Below are 15,102 nucleotides of genomic sequence, written 5' to 3' on the forward strand. Positions count from 1 at the left end.
CAAGCTGTAATGGTAGATGAGAAGGCTCATAATATTATAAATATTGCTTGTAATATGTAATAAAATAAAGTTTTAACACTTTTTTATGCGAGAATGTAGTTCTTCAAAACTCAAATCTGTGAATTGTTAGTAAAGATTGTGTGTAATTTTAAGTGTGTTTTGCCGGTAGCGGAGATCTATGATCTCCAGGCGTTAACGCCGCTCATTACTCATGTATCCGCCGAGAGGCGCCTGTCTTCAGGCTAGACATTGGGACAATTGCCCCGTCTTCGATGGCTCTATATGCGTCCGAAAATGAAGTTTTAACTGTTTTTCATGCTAGAATGTAGTTGTTTAAAACTCTAATCTGTGGTTTATTTATATAGATTTAAAAAAATAAAATAAATATATATATATATATATATATATATATATATATATATATATATATATATATATATATATATATATATAATTCTAAATTAAAGATTAGTGACCTCCAGGCGATGACAGGTGCCCAATACTCATGAAACCGTCTAAAGCAGACATTTACCCTGACATTGAAATAATTGTTGGCTGTTTAACAGTCTTTGGTTTCATTAATTAATTACTTTTTATTCCAGTTTATTATGTTTTGGCTAAGCACACAGTTGTTCATTAAATATTATTTCCTATTCTATGTTAACTGTATAAAATTAAATAAAGGTGCAGTACAACAAAAAATATGTTGGTAACCAAATCGTTTTGGGGGCTATAACATTCTGTTATTATCTGTTAAAAGTTCATTTGTATTAATTTCTACGTTGAATTAAAAAAGGTTTGAATTTCTATAACTAACGTGCAAAAGATATAGCCCTTTTCACAGTAATTTGCTGTAATCATGCTACCTGCTGTAATTTCACAATAAAATTATGAATACAACATATTACTGTGAATTTTTCAGTTAAATACTGTGAAGGGATACTAATGTAATTTACTGTGAAAATTACAGTAACTTGTTGTGAAAACCTGGAAATTTTTTACAGTGTAAATATAAAATGGCATTCATTTAAAGTTGTTCAAAATTTCAAATAAATGCTCAATATGCTCATTTTCAGAAATGTACATCTATAACTATAAAAGTTTTCCTCCAAAAAAAGCAGTATAACTGTTTAGAGCATTCATAATAATATTTAGTGCTGTCAACTGTTTTATCACCAACAATTAGATGGTAAAATAGTTTGCATTTACATAATATATTTGTACATGTGTGCATGCACTGTAAACGATTTCTTGTTAAATTAACAGTAAGTTACTGGCAACAATTATCCAGTAGCTGCTGTATTTCATAAAACAGTAACATTACTGTAATACTAATTACATTAGTATTACATTTACTGTAAGATGTAATACATCATTTTACTGTTGTTGATTTTTACTGTAACACCAATTACAGTAGTGATACACATACTGCAAAACTGAAAACAGTATTTTATTGTACATTTTTACCATGAAGAACTACGGTATTTTAACGTTACTTTTATTATTACTGTATAGTATTTTACAGTTATTAAATGTTATTTTATTTTATTTAATAGTGCTACTTTATAATGGGTAAAACTGTTCAAAAATTGCACAAATGTTATTTTAACTGTTCAAGAAATACAAGAAAAATAAAGAAACTGAAACTTTAACTTCACAATAAAGGTTTATTGTGTAAACCATGCTAAAACAGTAGCAATAATTCAATATAACAAAGCAACAGAACACTAATAAACAATTGATCATTAAAACCAGTCAACAATTAATGCATCAAAAATTATTACAATTTTAAAAACAGGTGAAAATACTGCTACAAGACAGGAAATGATGAAGGCCAAATGATGTGGAAAGGGACAGTGAAAAAGGGCAGCAGCATGATGATGATCCTGCAAAAATGACAAGCAAAAATCAATCACTGAAGTAAACACTAATCCCTCAAACCATTTAATTCATTCAGAAACGAAACACTGCACTGTTGTTTATATATATATATATATATATATATATATATATATATATATATATATATAACAGTTATAATATATATAACAGTTTTTTTAATTGCTTTTGTTGGTGAAATACAGTTTGTTGTCAATTCACAATTACACTAACGTTAATGGGGAAAAGATCAGCGGGCATTGTTCTTGAAGATTGCTAGTCAGGTGTCCACACAGGTGTGTAAAAAATAAAGTCTCATCTTAACTTAATGTCCGACTCTGTATAGCTCGAATATCTGATTCCATGATCACACTACTAGTGCTTCCACGGATTTAAGAGGGGTAAACACAGTTCATTCTCACTTTAAGAGGCTACATATTTAAAATTAAATTAATAAAAATAATCTAATTTAACGTGACTAATGTTAATTAAATACTTTTAGGCTTTTAACACGTATAAATCCACTTCTAACTTACAGATAAGATTGCGTTAGAGAACATGAAAGCCGTGGGTGATTTTTTAAAATAATGCTAATGATGAGTTACTGATATTTGGTTTGCATAAAACAAAGTAATCACTAAGCACTCATTTTTGACAAAATCTGCAGAGAGGCTCAGCGACACGAGGAAATGTGTTAAAGTTGAGTAGAGAACTAAAGAGCAGTCTAGCCTACTTCATGAAATGTTTGTGGTAATATTCTGCTGTCAATTCGTATTACTGTATTTCAATATGCAGCAATGATGGCATGTCAGCGAGACAAATAAACATTTTATCGAGTCATTTCATACAATTTATTTATTTATTTATTTTTTATACAAACCCTCTAGTGACATTTCCTCAAACTAAATCATCATGACGTTACTGTGCACAGCATCAGTAAAACGTTGAGAATAATTTAAATACTTAATTTTTTAAAACAGTCACTGCTGATTAGAAACTAACATTAAAGCTAAGCTTACAGAAATCCTGTATGCATGACAATATAAAGATGTATTACTCACTGATGTCGAAGCACTTCCAGGTCATCAGAGATGTAGACAGGACAGAATGTGTGCTATCAAATGAGCTCTTGTGCAGCCTTTGTTGGACATCCAGGTAGTATGTTCACCCACACTGTAAGAAACAAAAACAGAAACAATTTATTAAAATGTGAGGGATAGTAAACATGTTTGGTCTACAGAGAGAAGAAAATGTTTACTTTAAGCATTGATCCTAATGAATCTATTTCTGAACTACATTTAACCTTATCACGGAAACAGCATTTTTGAGCTTTTAGACCAGGGGTGCTCAACCTTGTTTGCTTTAAATTAGAATTAAAACAATAAATCTCTATGTCAAATAAAATACTTCAAATCTAAATAAAGCAGGTGCTTTTACCTAAAGGTTCCTTCCCTCCAGTTAGTTTGGCTGCAAATCCCTCCACATCTGTGCTTTATTCGGTTCTTGTCTTAAGAGTAACTGGTGTCGCATTCCAGGTCCATCACAATCTGGGCTAGAAGGACAATATGACAAAAGACAAGACACATATAAATAAGTCTCAGAATAAAATATTTAAAGGAATAGTTTACTATTTTGCCACTATTTACTCCACGTGTTTTAAACTAGTTTGAATTTCTGTTAAACACTAAAGCAGATATTTTGAGGAATGTTAGTAACCAGTAACTATTGACATCCATATTTGAACCAAATTTCTTTAAAAAATACGAGTTTGTGTTCAACGGAACAAATTAAATATATAACTATTTTGAAACAAGTGGAGGATGCCAAAGATGCTATTATTTTAATTTTGGGGTGAACTGTCCCTTCAATTCAAGTGTCAAGCAATAGTCATAAAAACTGATGTGTCGCTTGAGGAAAACTAAATCAAGTACCTTCTGTGAACAAGCAGAATCATTATGCCATTGTATTCAGTGATTCTCTTTTACATTTTCCCACTATAAAACGATAGCTTCAACATGCAATCCATGTTAAGACAAAAATGAATAGTATAAAATAACATATTGAACTAAACTTACAGTTTCCAGGCTGTTTGAAAAACAAACAAACACATACCACGCCCAGTAAAATTGCTAATAAACACAAAGACAACAGTTATAGAAAAAAATGTTTGTCTAATATTTACTCAGCACTTAGTAGGCAAATAGCATAGCCGTGGCTGTTTTAACACCAGATTTTTTTTTTATCTTAGGAACTACTGGAAGAAGAAAAAGAGGTTGTACATGAAACTCCTCACAACAAATCTGTGAACAACTTGACATTTAAAGATCTAATAAAAATGAGGAAGACATCAACATTACCTTGAATAATCAAGTGAGGAGTGATTGGTTGCATCAGTTTTTCAACATCAATTACTGTAGCTGAAAAACAGATAAATAAAATGAGAGTAAAATAAGACTTAACATTAATTAATCTAAATCTATGGTACAACCATACCAATCTGTATGGGGTTTAAATACATTTGTACACAAATCATTCCCTGACCCCATCAATTTCTCTAAGATTAGGATGGATACATATATATATATATATATATATATATATATATATATATATATATATATATATAGTGATAATGACTTTGGCTTATATCTGTGTACTCGGAACGAAAAACCCACCTCAGGTACACCTGAACACCAAAAATTAAATGTACAATTAATGACACACTATACATCAAGCTCATTAACATTATTGAGAAATAGACAATTAATATGTATTTTGTTAATATTAACGTTGGCTTAAAATAATTCAACTGCATTTAATTTTCAGCTCCATTTAATAAAACAGTTAAGACTCATTTCATTATGAGTTTAGTTTAAATAACTAACTTACAGTTGAAAAATTTTACCATAATGATAGCTTAGTCATAATGACTATGTGAAGACCAGAGCTTACCTTAACGGTAAACGTTTAACTTTTCATGGTGACTTCGCCTTCATTTCAGTGTTGTGCTGAAATAGAGAATTCATTAATGCAGTTACAATAAGTTAAAGTTATGTTTTTTCAGGTAACTTAACGTAAGGTCAAAAACTCACTCAAGATAAGCTTACTGTATCTAATACCTCGCAAACACTACAATGACCGCCTGGCGTCTGTTATTTCTTGTTTAAAATACCGTTTGTTAACGGATAGCGTGACATAACATAAGAACCTACAACTAATGTCACTTGGTTATTTCTTTTAAATTACACACACAATACACAGAAATACATACAAAACAATCCTTTAACGGACAGAATTTGACTTTAAAACACTTACCGAGGATGAATTCGCTGGATGAAAGACGACAGGTGAATTTCAAATTAGGAGAGCCGTTGCCTGCATGTCGAGTCGTGTCCGTTCGGTTCTATGAATCGGCTCCTTAGTGAACAGTAAAGAATCGAATCCGCCTAAAACCGATTCCTTTTTGTATATGATTCATTACTATTTCGTTATACTGCTTGGCCACACGCATTTATACACTAATTATACACTAATTGCATATTGCTGAATGTGCTTGTGAACACGTGTGATCAAATAATTCCCGAGCAAACGGTTCAATTCGGTTCAATACGATTCAGAGTCGCTCGAGTGCTGAACCGAACCAGTGCAAACGTGATATTGATTACAATATAGTAAAATTGTTTTTTATTCACTTTACCAGCGAAATTATTACATATATCTGACCTTGACAATACGAATAAAGTTCGTTTGAAGTGTTTTGAGAATTATATATAAATATATATTTTTTTTTTCTCCCAGAATTCATTTCACATCAACCAGCAAATGGTAATGGCGGATGAGTAAGCCCAGCTAATATTATAAATATTGCATTTAATGTGTCACGAAATGAAATTTTAACAGTGTTTCATGCGAGAATGTAGTTCTTACAAACTCAAATCTGTGGTTTATTTATAGATATCATGTGTAAATTGTAAGCGTGCTTTGCCGATAGCGGAGATTCTGACCTCCAGGGTGTCCATCATCACTCATGTATCCGGCGAAACGAGGTTATAATCGGCTAGACATGTGAGACTTGCCCCGGTCTTAGATGGCTCTATAATGAATGTGTTATGAAATTTAGTTTTAACCGTTTTTCATGCGGGAATGTAGTTGTTTTAAACTCAAGTCTGTGGTTTATTTATAGAGATGGTGGGTATTTTAAAATATTGTTTTGAAAATGCGGAGATATGTGACCTCCATGGTTATGACGGGTGCCCTAACCTCATGAATCCGTCTAAAGCAGGCTGGTCATTCTGACATTTAAGCTGACTTTGGTTTCATGAATGAATTACTTTTGTTCCAGTTTACGTTTTGGTTAAGCACAAAGTTATGTTGATTAAAAATGATTTAATATTTTCATGTTAACCTTATAAAATTAAGGTGCAGTACACCCAAATATGGAAAACCAGGGGACAGCTTTATGCACTGAACAGTCTGAAGTAACTGGTTATTTTATTTTTCTTCACAAAATACTTTGTCAAAAAAATAAAATAAACATAATAATAATAATATAAAGTGTGTGTAGAGTTTTTCATGGTCATGTGCAGTACTGTATTTAGATGCACAGTAACTGATTTTTTCCCCAAAATTCATTGTAAAATCTGCAGTAGCATACTGTTAATCATGTTCACAGTATGGAAATGTTGAGAATACATTATCATGCTGTGAAAACAGCAATATATACAGTAACACACTGTGCACAGCTTATACAGTAAACAACTGTTGAGAAATGCAGTATAATACCGTGAAAACAACAGAAATCGTTTACAGTGTGTTTATTTAAATAATAACACCTGTAGATATAAAACTAATGTATGCAAAACAAAATATTTATATTTACAGTGCTCAGCATAAATAAGTACACCCCTCAAAAATCTATCTTTTGAATTCATATTTTTATTATACAATATTATATTTGTGCATATACATTAGATTAGTTAGTACTGAAGCCAAATCTGCAGCTTATCTAACAAAATAACTTACGATATCGGTCCAAAAACTAGTACACCCAAATTTATATGTAATACAAAACAAAAACATTGAAAATTTTGTTTAGTCTGTTTGGTGACTAAAATATTATTTTAATAAATAAGTTTAATAAATCTGTTTTGGTTAAATGCAACAAAATCAATTGCCTATATTCACTGGGAAAAGGATAAAAATATTTATTTGCAAAATGGGGTGTTCTCAATTATGCTGAGCCTTGTATAATTATGTTTGTATTAAATATAAATAAGCATTTAAAATATATACAATGAATGTGTATATTAAAATAATTTATATATTTTTATTATTTTTGTAATATTTATATAAGGAATATATGTTGCATATACTGTACACATTTTGTAAATAAAAAATAATGAATCTTTGACTGCACAATTAAAAACATTTCCTTAAACAGCAAATTAACACATTGCTGTGATTTCTGAAGAACCATTGGACCCTGAATACTGCAATAATAAAATGTAAAGTGTAATAAATCATAACACACACACACACACACACACGCAAACTTATTTATTTTATTCCAACTAGTTGCCAAGGAAATATGTTTTATTTAGTTACTTAACTAAAATCATTGTCCATTAATTAATTAGTTATTAATAATTTAATTGTAACTAACCATTTAACATGCTTAAAATGACAAAATATTTTAAAAGCTATGTAAACTAATTTCAAAAACACAACAAATCGACCAAAAATATATCTAAAACTAAAATAAAAAAAAGAAATGAATTTTATTTGTAATGTACTTTAAAAGGCAAAGAACAATAAAACAGTGAAGAAAACACTAAAACATAACAACAATAAACTAAATATAAACAACAAATTTACAATGACTTAGTTGACAAAGATGATCATCATAAATTAAAAAGCAATGCTAAAACAACGAGTCTAAAGAAGTTTCTGAAAAGAAGCGGCATTTCAGATGCTTATGGGCGATGAATTCCATAACTTAGGCACAGCGTACAAGAAAGAATTAGCGAGCAGGAGTTACCAGGTGTAATAAATTGCTAACCCGTGCACTGCTTTGTAGGTTAAAATCAGAGTCTTAAGTCAATACGTGACTTAACAGTAAGCCAATGGTGTTGCTGAACACAGGAGTAATATGATGGCGTGGAGATCAAAACCCATGCTGCTGAATTTTGCAAATAGTGTAATCTTTTGAGAGAACTCATTTGTCTTTTAAAGATAAAAAATATATATAAAAGGAAGCATTTTGAAGGATTCTGCTCTGAATTATTCCCAGCAATACTGTGATTATATACAAAATCGGCTTTATTCAGGTTCTTATAAAATATTTCTATAAATAATTTGTTATTGTTAGATAAATCTCATATCGTAGGTTGAAAACATAATAGAAACATGCGGTTAATGTATTCTTTAATTTTATTTGGTCTAGTAAGCTTTCTTGGCAATCATCAAGCAGTTGCCGACCAAAAAACCAAGAGAACTGCTAAGCAACAGCATAGCAACACCCTGGCAACAACAGCATTTCCGCATATTCTAGTTCTGTTTGCTCCATGAAGTTGCATCATTGTTTACACATCTCTGAGACTGCGAAGAATTAAATTATCTCAAGCAAGTCTGGAAAGGTCAGCGTCAAAAAAAAAAAAAAAAAAACCTCCTGAGCAGAAATATCTCATTCCAGAGACGTGGATTATATGCATTACGACCCGTGAGAAGTTCACAGTAGTTTCAGGCATTGTTTTTCTTCGCATTTGCTCGCTTGTGTCAGTGGAGTTTCGGAGGAGCGTTACACCCTTCTGGCACCGAGGCAGTTTTGATTGCTTTTGTGGAGAAGAGGAATTGAGTTCAGATGTCAAGAGCAGTGGCAAAATGACTGCCTTGTTTTTCTTCTCCGTCCACGTTGTTTTGGTGGAGAGCCGACAAAAGGGCGCTTTGTCACGGAGAGCGGTATTGAAACATGGAGCCCAGACAAGGGAATGGCAGAGGTTCAGCAGCCCTTCTGAGCTCCAGCTCCCCCACATAAATCCTAGCAGCATTTGCTTTGCTGCTCTGTACTAGCAAAGAGATCTGTTTAATATGATGATTGAGTGTGGAAATTGTTTAAAATAATAATGTTGTTTTTTTTTCTTTTTCTTTTGGTTTTGAAAAATGTTTGAAAATTTACTATTGCTCATAGATTATGTATTTTAATAGTTTAAGAATAATTTAATGTATTAATAATGTATTTAACTTATTAAAGAATTAGACAATCAATTATATTTAAATGTTCATCGGAGAATTGAGAAAAAAGAATCAAGTTTTCATTAAAATATTAAGCAACACCACTATTTTCAACATAATACTAAGAAATGTTTCTTGTACATAAATAATAAAAAAATTAAGGATCATGTGATGATTAATCTTTGAGTTATAGAAATAACTAACATGTTGAATGATATTTTTTGTATTTTGTAGATTGTAATGTTATGATTTGAATGTTTTTACTTGCAAAAATTATCTCCTCCAAATCCTCGGTTTGATTACATTTTCAATTCTAAAGTCACGGTTCGATTCTCAATTTAAAAAAGAAAAATTTGAAAGCACAAGCTATGCCATTTAAAGACTTTTATGAAACAATAATATCTGACCTTTGTGTGTTGCTCTGGAGGTCCAGCAATTTGTAGTCAGAGCTACTAAGGGAACACTAATTAAATGCCTAAAGTGGAGTTTTCTACCTATGAATTAGAGCTGCACAATTAACTGTAAAAAGATCACGATCTCGATTCGACCCCCTAGACGATCTTAATCCAGCATTTCTACGGTTCTGTTAATCATATTTTCAAGTTCAGGAGAGAAGCAATGGTGGCCGCACAAATCTTCATATTGTTTTACATACATTTTTCAGCAACGTGGACACCTCCGAATGGTCTTGAAAGAGTCACATGCTGCATTTATGAGATGTAATTCACCTCAAAAATGTTTCATGTAATGTATTTGCGACTGCAAAATCACACAAGACGTGAGCTGACCGTCAGCTGCGCCTCTGAATGAAGTCTACTTTAGTGAACAGAACCTGCATATGCTGTTAATACAGGTTATAAAGTTGTAAATAACATTCAGTTTGTGGCACAGAGTGATCGTTTAAGAGCCGCGCGGGAAGTAAACTGCTCTTAGCAGTGAAAATGAAACCAAAAGCGCACAGTGTTGCCAGATGTAGCTGACTGATTCCAGCCCAAAAAGTATCCAAAACCTGCCGAAATGCAAAAATACCAACCTAGTCATCTGTATTCATGTAAATCACGTCAGTGACAGATTTCAAGCCAGAAATTACAGATTGTAAACATATGACCTTAAACACAATAATTCAACATCAGAATTATCTTCAGCATTAATGACCAGGACAAATCTAAAGTCTGTTCAAGTCTATACAAAATTAAGCATTTTAACCAACAGTACAGCTTCACAAAGCCTATTGCTGTTTTACCACGTTTGAGAATGACAATAATATTTGTATTGTAACATTTATATAATATTTGTAACATTTGCCCACTCATATTTACCTTTATTTTACATCTACAGAATCGTAAGAAAATCGTGATCTTTATTTTAGGCATTCTCACTTTGTGTCTGAGATTACATCGCTGAGTGATGCAATCTCAGCTTGCATCAGAAAGGCTGCATCCAGATACTATTGTCCACACTTGCGACTTCATTGAAAGAGGAGGGGGTTCAAGTTGTCGACTCGTCTCCTGCGTCTGGAGTTGCCATGCTATCTTTTGGCTGTTTGTTGTAGCTGTTAGTTTGATTCACAGCACATCAAGCGTGTTTTTTTTTTCTTGACCTGACATGGGGGCTAGGGTTGGGCTGATAGACGATGCCGTCTATATGCCTATAGACAACACGATACTGAGCTGTCATCGCCGATCCTCCGCCCCGCCCCCGTCGCAAACCCACTCGCGAAAAATACACACTTAGGCCCTGTTTACACGAATACGTCTTAGTGTTAAAATGGCATATTATGGAAAATAATCCACTTCCACACCGTGTTTTACCAAGCATTTCTGAACAGTCCACTGAAAACGTACATTACGTGACCACACACACACACACTCACACATACTGTCATGCGATGAGCCTGAGCTCCAGAAGAGCAGTGCACGTTGAATATGAACTTGATATTTAATAAATCTTGTCTTTATCTAACGACTCTTCAGTCTTTTAAATCAATCAGGTAACGTGTCACAGCATCAGTACACTGCTTCAATCTTTCACTTTTACACTTGTACTTTGTAATTTTAGTGAAAACCTCAGATACTGTTGGTTGTGATTTTTACCGACCAACCTCCCGCAGAAAAAGTGATTGACAGGTGGTCCTTTGTGTGCAACTTATCTTTATTTATGATTTGTTTATGGGTACAACAAAGATCATGCGGGTCAGGTTGTTGAAACTGTAGGCTACAAATAATTAATTTGTTATGAATTAATTCATTATTCATAATGAATTAATTCACCTCCACCTATGGCGATGAAGGCATCGTCCATCGCAATGTTTCACATTAGACATCGTACAATGCCAAATTGGTCGACATCGCTCAACCCTAATGGGGCGTGGCAGCATTGATGATTCCGTTTTTGCTTCGATAATCGAGATTGAGCATTGTTTTCAATTTAAAATTGAGATCGTGACACCCATTTGCTAAACATAATAATACCATTGATTTTGTCATTGTGTATGTTTTTTTATACAATAATTTATATTTTTTATACAATGTTATTTTTAGGAACTTGAATGACACAGCTTATAAAAACCCAACAAGCAAAGCTTATTTCAGACACAGTATTTTATTATTATTTTTTTTAATTATTAGCAGGCTGTGACATTTTTAATGGTTAAAATTCCATTTCATTTAAAACCATTAATTTTGTCTCTCTCTTTGAGCTTGGTGAAATGTTTTTTGATTGGTTATTAATAATGTGTTAAGTGATTCAATAAGGCAAACTCACCTACTGCTGCCACATAAAAATACTGAATATTTTTATATCTAGCTCTTGAAAGGACTTTGGGTCCGAACATCACTTTTTATCTGTTCTTTTATAGATGTCTATTGCTTCTGGTGTCCAACATTTTTCAGAATATCTTGTTTGGCTTTCAACAGAAGAAATAAATTTGTTGTGAGAACATGTTTATTTATTGGTGAACTATCCTTTTAAAGGGCCCCTACCATGCAAGATCTAAATTTTGGAAGCTTTTTGGGCAAAAAATGTGTGTGAGAATAGACACAGCCACATAAGGGTGGTATAAACACATCAAGTGTTTTTTATTCGTCTTAAGTTTCCCAAAATTAAACCAGCATCCAAAACACAGCTGTTTGGAGGCCAACGGCACCATGACATACTGTAGCAGTGCAGTTACACACACCAATATCGATTGGCAGGCACATATTATCAGGCCTCAGTATTAATGTGTGTTATCATGTCCACAAGACATGCTGCGCAAAGAAACTGTGATTTTATGTTATTTTATAAAAAATATTTTATCATTTTATTATTTATTTATTTTTATTATTATTATTTTTTTTTTAAATCTGTTTCATCTACACCTCAAGAAGTAGTACATTTTACACTTTATATTTCAAGACAGTGAAATTGTTATATAATTCATAACCACTCGAATCACCACGCTACTTTGTGTCAGTACTACTATAAACAAGGGTGCTTCAATCACACAACAGGAGTCCTGATTTTTGGATAATTATTGCTCTTTACTTTGTACACCAGCTATAACGGATCTTCACACAGCAGGATATATTTACTTGTATAGTGGGCATCCTGGTATATTTGCAGTGAGTAGAAAAAAATAGTGCAACGTGAAGTATGTGTGCAGTGAACCAATGTAATGGCATTTGTGTGTGGCTCATTCATCTTTGCTGAAAGGCTGAAAAAACACAACAACTTCATCAAATATCTATTGGGGAAACTTTCTGTTTCAGTGTTAACTTTGACATCTGATGCTGGCTGTCCTAACACAGACATGCCCAAAATTTGGGTGGAAAGAACCAGCTCATTTGCATTTAAAGACACTGACACAAAACAGCTTAAATTTCTTCTCACCCTAATTTTTGACAAAGGTTTAATAAAGGATCTGACAGTTTTGTTTTTTTTTTAGCTGAAACTTCACTGGCACATTCTGGAGATGCCAAAGACTTATTTTACATCATCTTAAAAGGGGCATAATGGGAGCCCTTTAATATTACACAGTCGCAGAACTCAGTTGCTGTTATGTTCTTTAGCAAAGCCCTCGACCTCTTATTACTCTGAGGTTGAATCATCGCTGTGTCTCTTCCTCTGATCTCTTCATTAACTCTATATAATTATCACCAGGGGCATCTCTGGAGACCTCCATGTTTTTGCATATTCAAGATTGATTAGCACTCAATTAAGTCCCCTGCTCCAACACAATTTCCATTCATGCACTTCTGCTTCATATTGAGCATCTGTGTAGCATCAGCAATGTGTGTCGGCACAGTGTGTCCACAGTTTTACACCTTAAAAAATGCATGGTTCCATGCAATTCCTTCATGTTGTCTCAACACTAATCGGTTATGTTAACTTAATTGTTTTTACAAATTTTAATGGATGGAACATAAAACAATTAAGTTGTCCCACAAAAAATAACAAAAAATGGTGGTTCAGCTCATTTTAAATGAGCAGTTTGAACAAGTAGCAAAAACCTTTTTTGGAGTGTATTGGAGTGATATATAAACAAGTTTCTTTTAAAATAAATTCCTGATGTTGAAATATTATCCAAGTCCCAGTGATTTTTGCGGCCCTGTGATGTAAAAGTGCAGTTTACACTGATATTGATTCTTCCACAATACCCTCATTCACTATTCCCTACATTAGTGTTTTGCTGTTGGATAAATCCCTCTGACAGATTACATCTTAAACTTCTTGGTCGGACCCTGTGATAGTTATTTAACACTAAGGGCTTACTCACACTATGCTATTTGAACCTGCCCAGGCCCGTTTCCCATATTGTTTGAGAAGTGTGAGTGCTCTGAATCAGGCTCAGGCACGCTTGGAAGAGGTGTGCCAAAGCACGGTACGCTTGTAGTGTGAGTGCAAAGCGCACCTGAGCCCGAAACTAAAGACGAGATGTGACTTTTAGGAGACTGTTTCATATGCGTTTATAAATCATTCTTACTGTACAGTAAAAGCAAACTGTCATAGTTTATTTAAGACGCAAACCCCTCACTGCACGACAGCTGCACCTTTAGCAAACCTCCTAATTCCTGCAGCACGAGGACTTCATGATTGTTAATGAGCGTCAAAGTGGCTGATCTGTTCTGCGAAATTTTTGACTGCGTGTTACTGCATCCGGAAAGACTAAAACAATATAACTAAAAAAATCTCCACTGTGCTGAGCGAGAGCGCTTCTTACTGAACAGCGCGTCATTGATGACAGAAGCGCGCTCAGGCGCGAATGCAATGTAAGTGCGGACTGTCGAAGGAGACAGGAGCAGGGACAAGCGTTCAAGGCAACTGTACATAGTGTGAGTACACCTTCAGTGAGCTGTCTATTAGTAATGAAACCAAATTTTTTTATGATTGTCATAAATAAAATTGTTACTTAAAATAATATTTAGTTTTAAAACTTTCACAGATAGGATTTGGTTTTATATGGCAACCATCTTGTAATCAGACGAAGAAATTCATTTGGCGCACAAACTAGGACTGCACAACATATCGCAAGATATGCAATGTTGAGTCTGATATATAGTTAAACAGGAACCACAGAATTGTATTTATATGGAATATATATGATTTATACCAAAAAAAGTTTTTCTTACATAGAATTTTTTGTAGTTTTTACTCCAAATATCTAATTTTCAAAGCAAAAACAAGACTATTTTACTTTACAGGCAAATCATTTTACTCGTTTAAAGAAAAAGCTCTTAATTTGATTTATTCCTTCTCAAGTAAAAAAATATATAAATTTTGATCTAAGAAGGTTTAGATATTTGGACTAGAAACGAGACAAAGCATAGAAAAAAAGTATTTATTGCATTGAGATTATTTAATTTCTGTACCTGAATACTGTTCTGATTGAGCATTTGTAGTTCTGTGCCCTTGAACGTTGTCAGAGCATCTGTGTGTGGCTCATTCATCTTGGATTTTCACAATTTGTTGTGTCTGAGTTGCCTTCTGTCCTTGCTGGGTTTTTCCTGATATCCG

General features: G+C 33.2%; 1 protein-coding gene and 1 long non-coding RNA gene across 14 annotated transcripts in view; one reads left to right on the plus strand and one right to left on the minus strand.

Annotated features, from left to right (window-relative positions):
* The window catches only part of ndst1b (N-deacetylase/N-sulfotransferase (heparan glucosaminyl) 1b), a 194,386-nt gene that overhangs the window by 39,184 nt on the left and 140,100 nt on the right, over positions 1-15,102 (plus strand).
* On the minus strand, positions 1,658-5,290 carry LOC141380029 (uncharacterized). Its single transcript, XR_012397279.1, has 6 exons — positions 5,194-5,290; positions 4,831-4,886; positions 4,236-4,295; positions 3,316-3,430; positions 2,940-3,051; positions 1,658-1,886 (listed from the first exon to the last, which is right to left on the minus strand). It is a non-coding gene; the product is annotated as an uncharacterized lncRNA (long non-coding RNA).

The sequence above is a fragment of the Danio rerio genome, chromosome 21 (assembly GCF_049306965.1).
Source record: "Danio rerio strain Tuebingen ecotype United States chromosome 21, GRCz12tu, whole genome shotgun sequence".
NCBI classification, from domain to species: domain Eukaryota; kingdom Metazoa; phylum Chordata; class Actinopteri; order Cypriniformes; family Danionidae; genus Danio; species Danio rerio.